Source organism: Pelophylax lessonae (genome assembly GCF_965119305.1).
Source record: "Pelophylax lessonae genome assembly, chromosome: 1".
Classification (NCBI taxonomy): domain Eukaryota; kingdom Metazoa; phylum Chordata; class Amphibia; order Anura; family Ranidae; genus Pelophylax; species Pelophylax lessonae.
This window is the reverse complement of record NC_138768.1, coordinates 794,969,799-794,987,138: the sequence shown is the minus strand read 5'-3', so window position 1 is coordinate 794,987,138 and position 17,340 is coordinate 794,969,799.

The following is a 17,340-nucleotide window of genomic DNA, read 5'->3' as shown; positions in this document are numbered from 1 at the left end:
CTTTGTTATCAGAAATTACTGCCTGGTTTTCTTTTTCACACTGGTCATATCATCCCTTCGATTACAATATTTGTTTGGTGCATCGTGCTGCATATCAGACATATAAGAGAGCAGGGAAGAGCAGGGGTTAAATGACTAAAGGTCAGTGTTGACAGACTTTTGCTTGCCTCAAACTGGTTTTATACTCCCACATAAGTATCTGTTCATGGATTCTGTAGACATCTACAGTATCTCACAAAAATGAGTACACCCCTCACATTTTTGTAAATATTTTATTATATCTTTTCATGTGACAACACTGAAGAAATGATACTTTGCTACAATGTAAAGTAGTGAGTGTACAGCTTGTATAACAGTGTAAATTTGCTGTCCCCTCAAAATAACTCAACAAACAGCCATTATTGTCTAAACTGCTGGCAACAAAAGTGAGTACACCCCTATGTCCTAATTGGGCCCAAAGTGTCAATATTTTGTGTGGCCACCATTATTTTCCAGCACTGCCTTAGCCCTCTTGAGCATGGAGTTCACCAGAGCTTCACAGGTTGCCACTGGAGTCCTCTTCCACTCCTCCATGACGACATCACAGAGCTGGTGGATGTTAGAGACCTTGCTGTCCTCCACCTTCCATTTGAGGATGCCCCACAGATCCTCAATAGGGTTTAGGTCTAGAGACATGCTTGGCCAGTCCATCACCTTTACTTCTTTAGCAAGGCAGTGGTCGTCTTGGAGGTGTGTTTGTGGTCGTTATCATACTGCCCTGCGGCCCAGTCTCTGAAGGGAGGGGATCATGCTCTTCTTCAGTTTGTCACAGTACATGTTGGCATTCATGGTTCCCTCAATGAACTGTAGCTCCCCAGTGCTGGCAGCACTCATGCATCCCCAGACCATGACACTCCTATCACCATTGTTGACTGTAGGCAAGACACACTTGTCTTTGTACTCCTCACCTGGTTGCTGCCACACACGATTGACACCATCTGAACCAAATAAGTTTAACATTTTTTTAACATCCTAGGCCAATTTGTTTTCTGCTACATATTCTTGGTAAAAAAAATCGCAATAAGCGTTATTTGATTGGTTTGCGCAAAAGTTATTGCGTCTACTAACTACGGAAAGATTTATGTAATTTTTATTGGTTTATTTTTCTTTTTTTACTAGTAATATGGCAGCGATCTGCGATTTTTTGCGGGACTGCGACATTGCGGCGGACAGATCTGACCCCTAACTGACATTTTTGACACTTTTGGGGGTACCAGTGACATTACTACAGTAATCAGTGCTAGAAATATGCACTGTTACTGTAATAATGACACTGGCAGGGAAGGGATTAACCCTGTGGGTAATCAATGGGTTAAATGTGAGCCTAGGGGAGTGATTCTAACTGTGGGGGGGGGGGGGGCTTGTGAAATGACCATAGAGACATGTGATCCTATATGGAAGGATCACATGAACTCTGTGATCATTTCAGGGAGAAGAACGGTCAGCTGTGTTTACAACAGCTGACCGTCCTTCTCTCTCAGTGGGGAGCGATCGCGGGTGTCAGGTGGCAATCGGAGCCGCCTGACACAAGCATCGGCTTCCCCGCTGACGATCAGGAGCGGAATTGCACCATCGGCAGCGTGTGCTCGCCCCCTAGCTGCCCCCAGGCAACCGACGTACCCATACGTGGTTTTGCCGGGGGGAGCCACTCTGCTGCCGTATATATATAGTATGTGGTCTGCCATATAAAACCAGTATAAAAGAATAGTGGTGGTAAAAAAAAAGCACTTGTGGGATTACCTAATATGTTTTTTTTGTATAATTACCCTTTAAAAGGGCATTGCATGGGGTGTGACCTATGCCTACATACTTTTTTAACAGGTTTCCCTCGTTCCCATCTCAAAAAGTTGGGAGGTTTGAAGAAGTATCACAAGAGTATCTCCACCTCCGTGCTAGTATACACACAAAGGACGTCAGCCTCCACAGCTCAGGTCCTCCTACAACTCCAACGCATACATTTTCGAAGGGATAGCTGGAGTCTGATAACAATCCTTCACATAACTTTATTTGGTAAAGGATAAGAAATCTGGGACATCAAAACAAACCCAGCAGAATGCTAGCATGTGGATTAGAACTGGGCAGACGGTGCCAGGAATAAGCAAGATAACATTCCCACATGACATAGTGTGCTAAGACAGAGCTCCTAAAATCTGTGGCTGCTCACATCCTAGGTTGAAGCCACGCCCCTATTTATATGTATATTTTATACATAAACATTTAAAACTGTGTTAATGTAGAATTCTCTCTTTGCAAACCAAGCTGGGCTTTCTAAAAAGGAAGCCTAGCACTGCCTTCAAGCTTAGGGGCACTCTGGGTATAAGTGACTAAACCAAATGGGTGGCTGTTAGGAGAGTGGAAATGGGTGTGCTTCTCCCATGGACGTTAACTGGCATTGTGGGTAATATGACCTCCACTGCTCTTCAGAGACTGGTAGTCTGCTGCTCCTACTTGAAACTCACAACCTGCTGGATACAAATTGGCAATATGAAAACCATATATAATATTTCTGTATCCCATTGGGGTGATTTCACTTTTTTTTACTGTCTGAAAGATGCAAAGGAAAGTGAGAAGAAATCTTTACAAAGTGGGGAGAATTCCCCTCTTAGGCCACGTTTACACTTTTGTTATCCTCTGTTCGGATCGTTCTTCAGGTGGCATTTAAAGGCGGTGAGGAGGTACTACAGGTTATCGCCTCCTCTTCACCAGCACAGGGTTGAATAGGCCATGTTCAGCAGGTGGTACTGTCCACGAATTGTAACAGCAGGGATCATTTTCTATTATGTATACCCCCTCAGCTGCAGTTACAGCTTAAGGAGGGTGGTTGGGGGTGGTAAAAACAATGCTCAACCACACGTTTTTTTTTTGTTTTGTTTTTTTTTTACTGTCCCCCCCACCCACAAGTTTCCATCACAAAATGTTCCATCACTTCTTGTTCTGGCGACAGCTGTAAAAATGTGGGATTTCCCCTCACTCTCTGCCCCTCTGACTATGGTCATGAAGAGAAACAGAGGGTGAACCTACAGTACACAGACAGAAAAAAAACTTGACTGCAGTTCTAATCCTTCTATACTGCAGGTAAAACAAAAAAAAAAAGTGTGTGATTTGTATAAACTTTAAATAGAGGACTATCTAATAAAAAAGGCATCACTAAATGGGGGACAGTGGCATGGATCCAGACCTAGTGACAGTTATATCCAGCCAAACAGAATGTCCTCAGCAGTGTTCCCCCATAGCAGTAATTGGCTGGTAAAATTTCGAGTATCATAACAACCATTGACATCGACTCCAGCTCTCTGCCTGCCTGGTTTTAAAAGGTCATGGCACACTGTGAGGGGGACACCAGATGTAAGGGAGCACTCTGATGGGGACACCTGATGTAAGGGAGCACTCTGATGGGGACACCTGATGTAAGGGAGCACTCTTATGGGGACACCTGATGTAAGGGAGCACTCTGATGGGGACACCTGATGTAAGGGGGCATTCTGATGGGTGTACCTGATGTAAGGGGGCACTCTGATGGGTGTACCTGATGTAGGGGAGCACTCTGATGGGTGTACCTGATGTAAGGGGGCACTCTGATAGGGGTACCTGATGTAAGGGAGCACTCTGACGGGGACACCAGATGTAAAGGAGCACTCTGATGGGTGTATCTGATGAAAGGGAACACTCTGATGGGGACATCTGATGTAAGGGAGCACTCTGATGGGGACACCTGATGTAAGGGAGCACTCTGATGGTGACATCTGATGTAAGGGGGCACTCTAATAGGAGTACCTGATGTAAGGGGGCACTCCGATGGGGACACCTGATGTAAAGGAGCACTCTGATGGGGACATCTGATTTAAGGGAGCACTCTGATGGGGACAGCTGATGTAAGGAAGCACTCTGATGGGGACACCTGATGTAAGGGGCACTCTGATGGGTGTACCTGATGTAAGGGGGCACTCTGATGGGGTACCTGATGTAAAGGGGCACTCTGATGGGGACACCTGATGTAAAGGAGCACTCTGATGGATGTACCTGATGTAAGGGAACACTCTGATGGGGACATCTGATGTAAGGGAGCAATCTGATGGGGACACCTGATGTAAAGGGGCACTCTGATGGGGACATCTGATGTAAGGGAGCAATCTGATGGGGACACCTGATGTAAGGGGGCACTCTAATGGGGACATCTGATGTAAGGGAGCAATCTGATGGGGACACCTGATGTAACGGGGCACTCTGATAGGGGTACCTGATGTAAGGGGGCACTCTGATGGGTGTACCTGATGTAAGGGGGCACTCTGATGGGGGTACCTGATGTAAGGGGGCACTCTGATGGGGACACCTGAAGGGAGCACTCTAATGGAGACACCTGATGTAAGGGGGCACTCTGATGGGTGTACCTGATGTAAGGGGGCACTCTGATAGGGGTACCTAATGTAAGGGGGCACTCTGATGGGGCTACCTGATTTAAGGGAGCACTCTGATGGGGACATCTGATGTAAGGGAGCAATCTGATGGGGACACCTGATGTAAGGGGGCACTCTGATGGGGACATCTGATGTAAGGGAGCAATCTGATGGGGACACCTGATGTAACGGGGCACTCTGATAGGGGTACCTGATGTAAAGGAGCACTTTGATGGGGACACCTGATGTAAGGGGGCACTCTGATGGTGTTACCTGATGTAAGGGGCACTCTGATGGGGGCTCAATGAAAAATGATAATAAAAATGATTGAAATCATATAGAAATTGCACATTTCTTCTTTTTTCATAGACATAAAATGACTACACAAAGTCATGGCTAAAAATATTGGCATCCCTGCATTTCTGTCAGATAATGCCCCACTTCACCCAGAAAATTGTTGCAATTACAAATGTTTAGGCCAGTGATGGCGAACCTTGGCACCCCAGATGTTTTGGAACTACATTTCCCATGATGCTCAACTACACTTCAGAGTGCATGAGCATCATGGGAAATGTAGTTCCAAAACATCTGGGGTGCCAAGGTTTGCCATCACTGGTTTAGGCATTCTCATGTTTATTTATTTTATTTGTATTGGTATGACACAAAAAGTGGAGAAACAAAAAGCCAAATCTGACACATTCCTCGCAAAACTCCAAAAATGGACTGGACAAAATTATTGGCACCTTCTCAAAATTGTAAGAAATAATTGCATTTCAAGTGTATGATGCTCCTGTAATTTGTAATTAAACTCACCTGTATCAAGTAACAGGTGCTAACAATATAGAAATCACACTGGCAACCGGTTAAAATGTGTCTCCGTGTGCCACAGGGAGCATGAGAAGAGAAAGAGCAGCAAAACATTGTCTGAGGATTTGAGAACAAACGTTTTGGAAAAGCATGGACAATCTCAAGTTTACAAGTCCATCTCCAGGGATCATAATGTTCCTGTGTCCACTGTGCACAACATTGTCAAGACGTTTACATCCCATGGCACTGTAGCTAATCTCCTTGGAGGTAGATGAAAGAGAATAATTGATCAAAGATTGGAAGGAAGGATTGTTGGACTGGTGGAAAAAGAACCTCTATCAACTTCCAGACAAATTCAATCACACATATATGCGGGACGGGACATATGTGGTCACATGATCGGGAGCTTTCCAATCATGTGACAGCCAATCACAGCAGTTACCGGACCTGAATGCCTGCCCCCGCCTCCTGGCTTTTAGAACCCTTAATGGGCCAGGAGACGGTCAGTGGGAAGGGGTTGAAGAAAAGAATTCAGTCCCTACAGTCAAACATTGCAGAGGTTCACTGATGTTTTGGGGTTGCTTTGCAGTTTCAGGCACTGAATGTCTTTACCATGTGCATGGCATTATGAAATCTAAAGACTGCCAAAGAATTCTGGGGTGCAATGTAGGGCCCAGTATCAGAAAGTTGGGTCCCTGTCAGAGGTCATGGGTCTTACAGCAGGACAATGACCCAAAGCCTCCAGAAATGGTTTAACACAAAGCGCTGAAGAGTATTGAACTGCCCAACAATGAGTCCAGATCTAAATCCCATAGAGCACCTGTGGAGAGATGTCAAAACAGCAGTTGGGAAAAGAAACCCTTTCAATCTGAGAGACCCGGAGCAGTTGGTGAAAGAAGAGTGGTCCAAAATTCCAGTAGAGAGGCGTAAGAAACTTATTGATAATTGATTGATTTATATTATTTTTTTCCAAGGGGTGTGCTAACAAATATTAAATTGAGGGTGCCAATTATTTTGTCCAGTCCATTTTTGGATTTTTGCGTGAATTGTGTCAGATTTGACTTTTTGTTTCTCTGCTTTTTTGTGTTATACCAATACAACCAACAGAAATCAACTTGAGAATGCCTAAGTGCCGGTTCACACTACTGCGGGTGCGCTGATCTCATGTAATTCGGAGCGCACTGCTCCTTCATTACATGCGATCTCCTGTGCGGATGCAAATTCAGCCATACACTTTGTATGGCTGAAATTCGCACTGCACCCGCACAAAAGTCGCACATGACCCTTTTTTTCAGCCGCATCAGGATCGGATTGCACAGTGGTTCACACTTGTGTGATCCGATCCTGTGCGAACTGTCAGATCGCACTGCGATATGCGATCAAACTGGGGGTGTCATTAACATTTAATTGACACCCCCTGCGTATCACATATGGCAGTGTGAACTGCCTCTTGTGCGGATGCGATGCGGGAACAGGCTGCGAATTCGCAGCCTTCCCGCATCGCACAAGTGTGAACCGTCACTGAACCTTTGTAATTGTAACAATTTTCTGGGCAAAGAGGTGCATTGCCTGACAGAAATGCAGGGGTGCCAATATTTCTGGCCATGACTGTATACTAGGATATAAGTCTTAAGCCCCGTACACACGTACCAATCGTTGGCCGAACGATCGGCCGTCTTTTGTCCAGGGCTGTCCTGTCTGTTGAAAACTGCAAAAGACTGCACACGAATTTTGTCGGCCAACAACAGCCGACTGCAGAAGTGATGTCATGTGATGGTTAACTTTCCCTGTGTTTTTTCTTTTCTGAGCATGCCCAGTCTTGCAAATCTGCTGTCTGTCGGCCGAAATCTGTACTGACTGACGAACAATCGGCCGTTCTGGTGTCGGCCTACAAAAATTTTAATGCCTGCACGACAGATTCTGTTCGGCCGAAAATGCGCTGTCGGCTGTCAGAAGCATCATACTAACAAGCCTACAATCGGCCGATCGGTCGGCGGCCGAATATTTGCGGCCGACAGCAACGTGTGTACGGGGCTTTAGGGTCCATGTACACGGGATGTTAGAGAAAACGTCCTGCAAAGCTATTTCTGACGCCGGGAAAAAGCAGCTGTTAAACGTGCTTTCAGTAGCTTCTTCCATTTGCGTTATTGCACGTTTGGCCACGTTGCTTTTAGCAGCGTTTTTCGGCCTCCATTCAAAATCAATGGTTCCCTATGGGAGCCTATTGATTTGAATGGAAGTCGCACCGCAAGTCGGATCTGACTTGCGGCGCGACCTGCACTGTGAGAATCTTGAGGGGGAACTCCACGCCAAAAATGGGAAAAAAAACTGCGTGGGGGTCCCCCCCAGGTTCCAAACCAGGCCCTTCGGGTCCGGTATGGAATTTGAGGGTAGCCCCACGCCGAAAAAACGTATGACGTCATCTGTGACATTAGGGGGCGGGGCCTCTCGATGACTTCATTGGGGCCACGCCCCTAATGGCTATATAATAAGCTGCAGAGTCCGGAGACCGGCATAATCACCGGAGACGTCGTCGTCGTCGGACCGGAGGAAGAAAAAGAGCCGACAGCAAAAGAGCAGAAGACCGGAGAGGAGAAGAAAAGAAGAGAAGAGCGGACAGCAAAAGAGCAGAAGACCCCGGAGAGGAGAACACAAGAAGAGTGGACAGCAAAAGAGCAGAAGACCCCGGAGAGGAGAAGACAAGGAGAGCGGACAGCAGAAGACCCCGGAGAGAAGACAAGAAGAGCCGAATGAAGATTTTTAATAAATTTTCCAAAACGTCTCCTGTCGTTATTTCCATACACTGCCTTTTATGTGGTGAATGAGTAGGGGTACAGTGTACCCCATACCCATTCATATAGGGAGGGGGTCCGGGATCTGGGGGGCCCCCTTGTTAAAGGGGGCTTCCAGATTCCGATGAGCCCCCTGCCCGCAGACCCCCACAACCACCGGCCAGGGTTGTGGGGATGAGGCCCTTGTCCTTATCAACATGGGGGCAAGGTGCTTTGAGGTGGGGGGTGCAGAGCTCCCCCTGCCCCAAAGCACCAACACCGTTGTTTCGGCATGGGGCTACCCTCAAATTCCATACCGGACCCAAAGGGCCTGGTTTGGAACCTGGGGGGGACCCCCACGCAGTTTTTTTTCCCATTTTTGGCGTGGAGTTCCCCCTCAAGATTCTCACAGTGCAGGTCGCGCCGAAAGTCGGATCCGACTTGCGGTGCGACTTCCATTCAAATCAATAGGGAACCATTGATTTTGAATGGAAGCAAAAAAACTTATAACGTGGCTGAACGCAGGTTCATCACGTTTAGTCACGTTCGGCCGCGTTTCTGCGTTTGAAACGCCGGGAAACACACGTTCGAACGCAAATAATTGCGTTCTAAAAAAAGTTCCTGAACGCAACTGCCTTCAAATGACTGTAAACGACCCTGTGTACATGGACAGATAAGATAACATGGAGCTGCGTTCAGGGGCTTCTGAAAAAAACGCCCAACTGCTCCTAAACGGCCATTTCCAGCGTCCCGTGTACATGGAGCCTTAGACCGAACATAAATTTCAGGCCTCTGCGGGAAGAAAATTTTACAGATAGGACCTCATTGAATATTAATACTTCTGTATTAGAGGAAAGAAAATCAATTGCACTGCTGGAGATGAACTGCAACAATGATACAAAGAAGAAAATGGTGCACCTACTTAACCACTTCAGCTCCAGAAGGTTTTACTCCCTAATGACCAGGCCATTTTTTGCAATACGGCACTGCAAACTTTAACTGAAAATTGCGCGATCGTGCGACGCTGTACCTAAATAAAATTATTTCCTTTTTCCCCACAAATAGAGCTTTCTTTTGTTGGTATTTGATCATCTCTGCCGTTTTAATTTTTTGCTCTATAAACAAAAAAACCCCCACAATTTTGAAAAAAAAAAAAACAATATATTTTACTTTCTGCTATAAAACATTCTCAATAAAAAAAAAAATAAAATTGTTTAATCAGTTTAAGCCAATATGTATTCTGCAGCATATTTTTGGTAAAAAAAATCCCAATAAGCGTATATTGATTGGGTTAGCGCAAAGGTCATAGTGTCTACACTATGGGATAGATTTATGGACTTTTTTTTTTTTATTATTGTTTTTACTAGTAATGGCAGCGATCAACAATTTTTGGCGGGACTGCAACATTGCGGTGGACAAATCTGATATCAAGTGACACTTTTTAGGGACCTGTGGCACCAATACAGTAATCAGTGCTAAAACAAATGCACTGTTACTGTATAAATGACACTGGCAAGGAAAGGGGCTGACAGTAGGGGTGATCAAGGGGTTAAGCGTGCTCCTAGGGAGTGCTTTCTAACTGTGGGGGGAGTGATTGTACTAGAGGAAAATAGAGATCTGTCTTTTAACTTAGCTGAAACACAAGATCTCTCTTTTCCTCCCTGACAGAACAGCGGTCTGCCTTGTTAACATAGGCAGACCGCTGTTCTGTTATTGCGCCGAACGATCGGCGGGTCCCGACGGCCATCGCAACCACTGGACCCACTGATTGGCTCCTGCTGTGTCCTTTTACAGCAGGAGCTGCGCTCCGGTGGCTCCCGCGTGCCCCCGAAAATCCCGCGCACATAATCACATACATGTACGTGATTTTGCGCAGCCGGGCCGCCCTGCCGCAGCATATAATCTGCAGGCCATCCAGAAGTGGTTAAAGTTTAACTAAAGACAAACCTTTATTTTAGTTTTGGATAGAGTGGAGAGGGGTTAGAACCCCCGTCAGTTTTTATTGCTGTCTGTGTCCCCATTAAGGAGATTCACCCTCTCTATTTGTCTTGTTTTTCATTATCATGGAAAGTGAAAGTAAAACAAAATCCCAAATTTTGGCTTGTCCTCTGAAAAGTAAGAGAGAGGAAATCTTCCAATCAGACACTAGTTCTGGTGACCTGGGGGTTCCCAAGGAATTCTCTTCATTTGCAGGGATTTCTTCTCACTTCCTGTTTGGCCATGTGACAGGAGGTAAAGCAAAATCTCTGCAATGGGACACAGATGGAGAAAACAAAATTTGACAGGGGTTATAACCCTCCTTTACTCTATCCAAAATAAAAAAATAGTTTTGCCTGTATTTCTACTTTATTGTTAATATTTAAAAAATAAAAAAACTTCCTATATGTTTGTTGAAAGAATAGTACTAATAATAACGTATGTGGATTTAGCAAGGTGACTACTAAATAACACCATCAACCATGTCATAGGAATGGGTGCGGCAGTCCCGTACTATGGAAAAAGATGTAAGTGACAATACTTATATTTCCTATAAAGGCTTTATTTCACATATGTAGCACTTTGTAAACAAATCTTTAGTCCCTTTGATTGTACATCCTATTAAACATTTTCTTACAGCCCTGATACAGGTAAAGAATGACACACTGCCCCCTACCTTAAGTAAGCGGTATTGCAAAGACCATCCATTCATAGTATATAGACTACTCTGCAAGGCTGCAAATGCTGCATTAGCTGGCAGAATAAACTGAAATATTCATTCAGCGTTTCATATTCAATGAATAATTAATTTTGTTTCCTGTTAGGAAACAATGACTCAGGTGTTGAACTATTTCACACTCACATCTACAAGCTGCAGTATAATTATCCATACAGTGTAAGCATATTACACATGCCCTTTACATATTTACTTACTGGCAGTGTCCCTTAATTCTCTTTCCAAATAAACATTAAAATACATGTAAACACCAACTGAATGACATTTATTTTGCTAAAGCACTGTGTATCAGAAACAATTACCATTTTTTTTATATTTTCTTTGCGATTTCAATACAATTTTACCCACTTAAGGAGCGAAAGGTTTTACCCCCTTAATGACCAGGTCATTTTTTGCAATTTGGCACTGCATGACTTTAAATGGTAATAATGCAGTCATGCAATGCTGTACCCAAAATCTCAATAAGCGTATATTTATTGGTTTGCGCAAAAGTTATAACGTCTACAAACTATGGTGTATATACTGGAATTTACGCAGCTTTTACTTTCTAACTGCCTATCTCATTTCTTGAAGTGCTGAAATGGCAGGGCAGTACAACCCCCCCCCCCCCCCACAAAACCCTTTTTGGAAAGTAGACACCCCAAGGAATTTGCAGGGAGTCATGTTGAGCCCATTGAATACTTTTTTTTTTTTTGTCACAAGTGTTTGAAAATGACAAAGAGATATATAAACATTTTTTTTTTTTACACAAAGCTGTCATTGAAATGATATATTGCTTACACATGCCATGGGTATATGTGGAATTACACCCCAAAATACATTCTGCTGCTTTTCCTGAGTACAGGGATACCCCATGTGTGAGACTTTTTGGCAGTCTAGCCGTGTACAGGACCCCAAAAACCAATCACCACCTTCAGGCTTTCTGAAGGTGTGAATTGCTCATTACATATCATAGTTTTGGAGACCCTGAAATGCCAAAAAATAGAAAAAAAATGACCCCTTTTCGGAAAGTAGACACCCCAAGCTATTTGAAAGAAGAGGAAAATTTTTCTTTTTTCCATTTTCAAAACTTGTGGCAAAAAGGGAGATCTGCAAATTACTCAACATGCCTCTCAACAAAAAGCGTGGGGTTTCTACCTTCCAAAAGGGTTATTTTTTATTTTTTTTTTGGGGGGGGGGCGGTGTGCTATCTTGATGTGGCAAAACATAAAATATTCCATGGACTCAATATGCCTCTCAGGAAATAGCTAGGGGTGTCTACTTTCCAAAAAGGGGTCACATGTGGGGTGTTTGAACTGTCCCGGCATTTTATGCTCAATCTTAGCCAAACATCACCCACTCTTCTAACCACTTGAAGACCAAGCCTATTCTGACACTTCTTGCTGACATGAAAAAATTATTAAATGTAAAGTAGTAAAATGCCGACACTGGACACCTTCAGCCAATGATTACTGCCACATCCCTTTGAAACGTAGGAAAAAATATATAGTAAGGGTGTTTCTCAACTGTACCAATACCTAGACTGGCCCCTCAGGGGGAAATGTACAGTGATCAACCACCAAACCTGGGACTTTAGAGGCAGAAATCTTAATGGCATGGAATAGATAATTATAAACACAACAATTAAAAAGATATAATTGTATTAACAAAATAGTCAATCATTTAAAAAACTTTGATGCACAATAGCATCAAAATAAACATAAACAATGTATAACATGTTAATGCATGAAATTATGAACCAGAGGATAAAGTCAGGGGGTCACCAAGGTCCGACATGTTTCGCCGACATGATGGGCTTCTTCAGGAACCAGTGATGATGGTGACCTCTATAGTGGTTCTAAACATAAATGACACAATATTAACCACTTGCCGACCGCCGCACGCCGATCTACGTCGGCGGTCAGCCCCTCACAGGCAAAGTGACGTAGGGCTATGTCGCTAGCTTGTGAGGGTCTAGGGAGCGAGCGCGCGCCGCCGGAGGCGCGCTCCCGCTCCCGCGTGGTCACGGACCGCCCCGCACGTGTGACCGGCGGACCCGATGTCCGCCGGCCACTCTGCGATCGGCGGGGGAGAGGGAGAAAGTCAGGCAGCTTGTGTAAACAAGCTGCCTGTCATTCTCCCCTCTGTATGAGAGCTGATCATATGGATCTACTATGTAGATCCGTTGATCACTCTGCATACAGCTGAAGCCACAGCCAATCACAGTTAGAATCACGCCCCTAGGGACACACACAGCCCCTCCCTCTCAAATAAAGTTAACCCCTTCACTACCAGTGTATTTTTACAGTAACAGTGCATATATATAGCACTGATTACTGTAGAAATGTCACTGGTAACCCCAAAAGTGTCAAAAATGTCAGTCAAGGGTCCGATCTGTCCGCTGCAATGTCGCAGTACCGCAAAAAAAATCGCAGATCGCCGCCATTACGGTACCATTAAAATCCCACCAGCCCTCATTTATATTCTTTCTTGGAACTTTGTTCTGTTCTTCTTTTTTTCCTTTTTTTTCTTCTTTTTCTTTTTTCTTTTTCTCATTTTTCTATCTTTTGTCCCTTTGTTCTTCTTTTTTCTCCCCTTTCCTCTTTTTTTATATATATTTTTTCTCTTCTCCCTTCTTCCTGTTCCCCTTCTCTTCCCCTCCCTCTCTTTTCTTCTTCATTCTCTGTTTCTTGTCCCCCCCTTTTTTACCCAGCCTTTGCTTTTTCCCCTCCCTACATTTCTTTCCTTTCTATGCTCATCCATGGCTCTCCATGTATTTTCTGGATGAAGGCTCGAACACCTCGAGCCCCCATCCACTTCTTTTGGTAGTCCTTTTCTACCACATATTGATGAAGCTACAAGAAAAAGTATGTGAACCCTTTGGAATGATATGGATTTCTGCACAAATTGGTCATAAAATGTGATCTGATCAGCATCTAAGTCACAACAATAGACAATTACAGTCTGCTTAAACTAATAACACACAAAGAATGAAATGTTGCCATGTTTTTATTGAACACACCATGTAAACATTCACAGTGCAGGTGGAAAAAGTATGTGAACCCTTGGATTTAAAAACTGGTTGAACCTCCTTTGGCAGCAATAACTTCAACCAAACGTTTCCTGTAGTTGCAGATCAGACGTGCACAGCAGTCAGGAGTAATTCTTGACCATTCCTCTTGACCATTCCTCTTTACAGAACTGTTTCAATTCAGCAATATTCTTGGGATGTCTGGTGTGAATCTCTTTCTTGAGGTCATGCCACAGCATCTCAATCGGGTTGAGGTCAGGACTCTGACTGGGATACTTCAGAAGGCGTATTTTCTTCTGTTTAAGCCATTCTGTTTTTGATTTACTTCTATGCTTTGGGTCATTGTCCACACCCATCTTCTTTTGAGCTTCAGCTGGTAGACAGATGGCCTTTAGTTCTGCAAAATGTCTTGATAAACTTGGGAATTCCTTTTTCCTTCAATGATAGCAATCTGTCCAGGCCCTGACGCAGCAAAGCAGCTCCAAACCATGATGTCCCCACCACCATACTTCACAGTTGGGATGAGGTTTTGATGTTGGTGTGCTGTGCCTCTTTTTCGCCACACATAGTGTTGTGTGTTTCTTCCAAACAACTCAACTTTGGTTTCATCTGTCCACAGAATATTTTGCCAGTACTGCTGTAGAACATCCAGGTGCTCTTGTGCAAACTGTAAACGTGCAGCAATGTTTTGTTTGGACAGCAGTGGCTTCCTCTGTGGTATCCTCCCATGAAATCCATTCTTGTTTAGTGTTTTACATATTGTAGATTCGCAAACAGGGATGTTGGCATTTGCAAGTGACTTTTGTAAGTCTTTAGCTGACACTCTAGGATTCTTCTTCACCTCATTGAGCAGTCTGCGCTGTGCTCTTGCAGTCATCTTTACAGGAAGGCCACTCCTAGGGAGAGTAGCAGCAGTGCTGAACTTTCTCCAATTATAGACAATTTGTCATACTGTGGACTGATGAACAGCAAGGCATTTGAAGACACTTTTATAACCCTTTCCAGCTTTATGCAAGTCAACAATTCTTAATCGTAGGTCTTCTGAGAGCTCTTTTGTGCGAGGCATCATTCACATCAGGCAATGCTTCTTGTGAAAAGCAAACCCAGAACTGGTGTGTGTTTTCTTATAGGGCAGGGCAGCTGTAACCAACACCTCCAATCTCATCTCATTGATTGGACTCCAGTTGGCTGACATCTCACTCCAATTAGCTCTTGGAGATGTCATTAGTCTAGGGGTTCACATACTTTTTCCACCTGCACTGTGAATGTTTACATGGTGTGTTCAATAAAAACATGGCAACATTTCATTCTTTGTGTGTTATTAGTTTAAGCAGACTGTGATTGTCTATTGTTGTGACTTAGATGATGATCAGATCACATTTTATGACCAATTTGTGCTGAAATCCATATAATTCCAAAGGGTTCACATACTTTTTCTTGCAGCTGTATCCCCTATGATAGCAATAATTAGTGACAGGTACTCTTTTTTTTTTTTTTAATTAGGATCTTTTAGACTCTAGATCTCTCCTCTGCCCTTTAAGCACCCGACCACACCAAGAGCGGTGTGATAAGATGCTTTCCTAAATTAAAAATGGCGTTGTTTATTTCTGGCAGTTATAAGATGCTCGTAGCTTCCGGTATCTTAGACCACTGAGATGATTGGGGCTGTTCTGGTCTCCGATCAGGTCTATGGTCAGCTGGCTGAACCACTGGCTGCATTCTCGGGTTACCCGGTGGGACAGGAGGGCACGATAAAATCATGAAAGGTGGCGGGAGGGGGGAGGGAGTCCCCTCTCACTGCTTGCAAAAGCAGTCTAGCGGCTAATCAGTCGCTAGGATTTCTTTTACATGAAAGCTGGTCACCGGCTGAAAAAACAATACCAAGATAATGTCTAAACCTGCAGGCATCATCCTGGTATGACCACTCAAATCCAGCGACATACCAATATGCTGCTAGTCCTTGTTGGGCATATATTGTAATCAACGTTGGAAAACCTTGCGCTTATGGTAAAGTGCAATATAGTGTAAAGTCAAATGTGTGGATACGTGTACAGCTGCTGCTGACAAATTAAGGTGCAGGTGCCTTTGGTATAAATGTTCCAATAATAAATATATACAGCAAATAAATATACACAGCAAATAATATTCATAAAGTGCAAATAGTGCTCAAATAACATAAAAATGTCCTTCATTGCTAAAACATGAAACGTCCTTCAATAGCTGTGCAAATAGGCAGAGGTGAAAAAAAGTGCTTCTGTGCTCCACTCTTGGAAAAAGTGCTCGTGCTCCCCCTTATGCTTCCCTACTCACCAAAACAAAATGTGCATAAAGTAGTGGGTCACTTCTCAGATTTCTCTGTTGTATTGCACTCTCCTAAGAGGCCAGGCACTGGGTTCCAATAGTAGTTCTGTGTGTGTCTGCTGGAGGTTGCTGGAGGAAAATGCTGGCCTTGTTTTTCCTCATTAAAAGAAAATACTTTCCATGGTGAAGTATATCAAGAAATCATCCTTTATTGTAGCATAAAAATCCACTTACAAACATAACGTTAAAAATGACGATGATCGGCTCGGTGGTTGCTGCTCCCGCAGCGTGCGTTCCACCGGCGGATGTGATGTAGCATGCTCTAACCTTGCTAGATGCGTTTCGCCCTCCCCTTGGGCGTCCTCTGTAGCTCAGAGCTACATTGTAAAATGATGTAATACCTTATATACAGAATGGCTGGGCACTCACGTGACCCGCTAGAGCTCTTCTTCCCCACTCCAAGCACCACAGAGGGATGGGCTGCTGAAGCCAGCCGGGAGCGCCCAGCGGTGCTGTAAATAGGGTATTTTCCACAATAAAGTTACATACTGGACATTATATAATCTTTTTACAAAACGGATTACATGTTTTTACAACAACTTTAACTAGGGCTTATTTTCGGGGTAGAGCTTATATTGCAGCCATCCCCAAAAATAATGCTAGGTTTTATTTTTGGGGTAGGGCTTATTTTCAGGGAAACAGGGTATCTTTTCCCTCGTAAATCTGGAAACTACATGTATAGCCTGTTGCCTTGTCACAGAGCTTATACATCTTGACCCCGTATCTGGCATGCTTGCTGGGGAGAAACTGTTTGAAAACAAGGCAGCCAGAAAACGTAATCAGGAACTCAATGCAGACAACTTGTTGGGGTGTATACAAGGCTACAAACTTCTGGTTGAAGTGATTTACGAGGGGTCGAATTTTGTGGAGTCGGTCATATCCAGGGTCACCCTGAGGACGACAGAGTTCATTGTCATTGAAATGCATGACCCGCAAGATTTGCTCGTATCTAGTCCTGGCCATATCAGCAGAGAACACCGGCATATGATGAATTGGGTCAGTGGAGCAATACCACCGCAACTCACACTTTTTAGTAACGCCCATGATGAGGGATAGGACCAGAAAGGTTCTAAAATCGGAAACAGTGATACGTTTCCATGCAAATTCTCTGGCAATGGTCAAATATGGATTTGTGGTGATAAATTGATCGGCATATAAATTGTCTTGATAAAATGGAGCAAGAAAAGCACAACTGTAAACTGCAAGACTTACTCACCCAGCGCTAAAAATTTATAGTTGGATAAA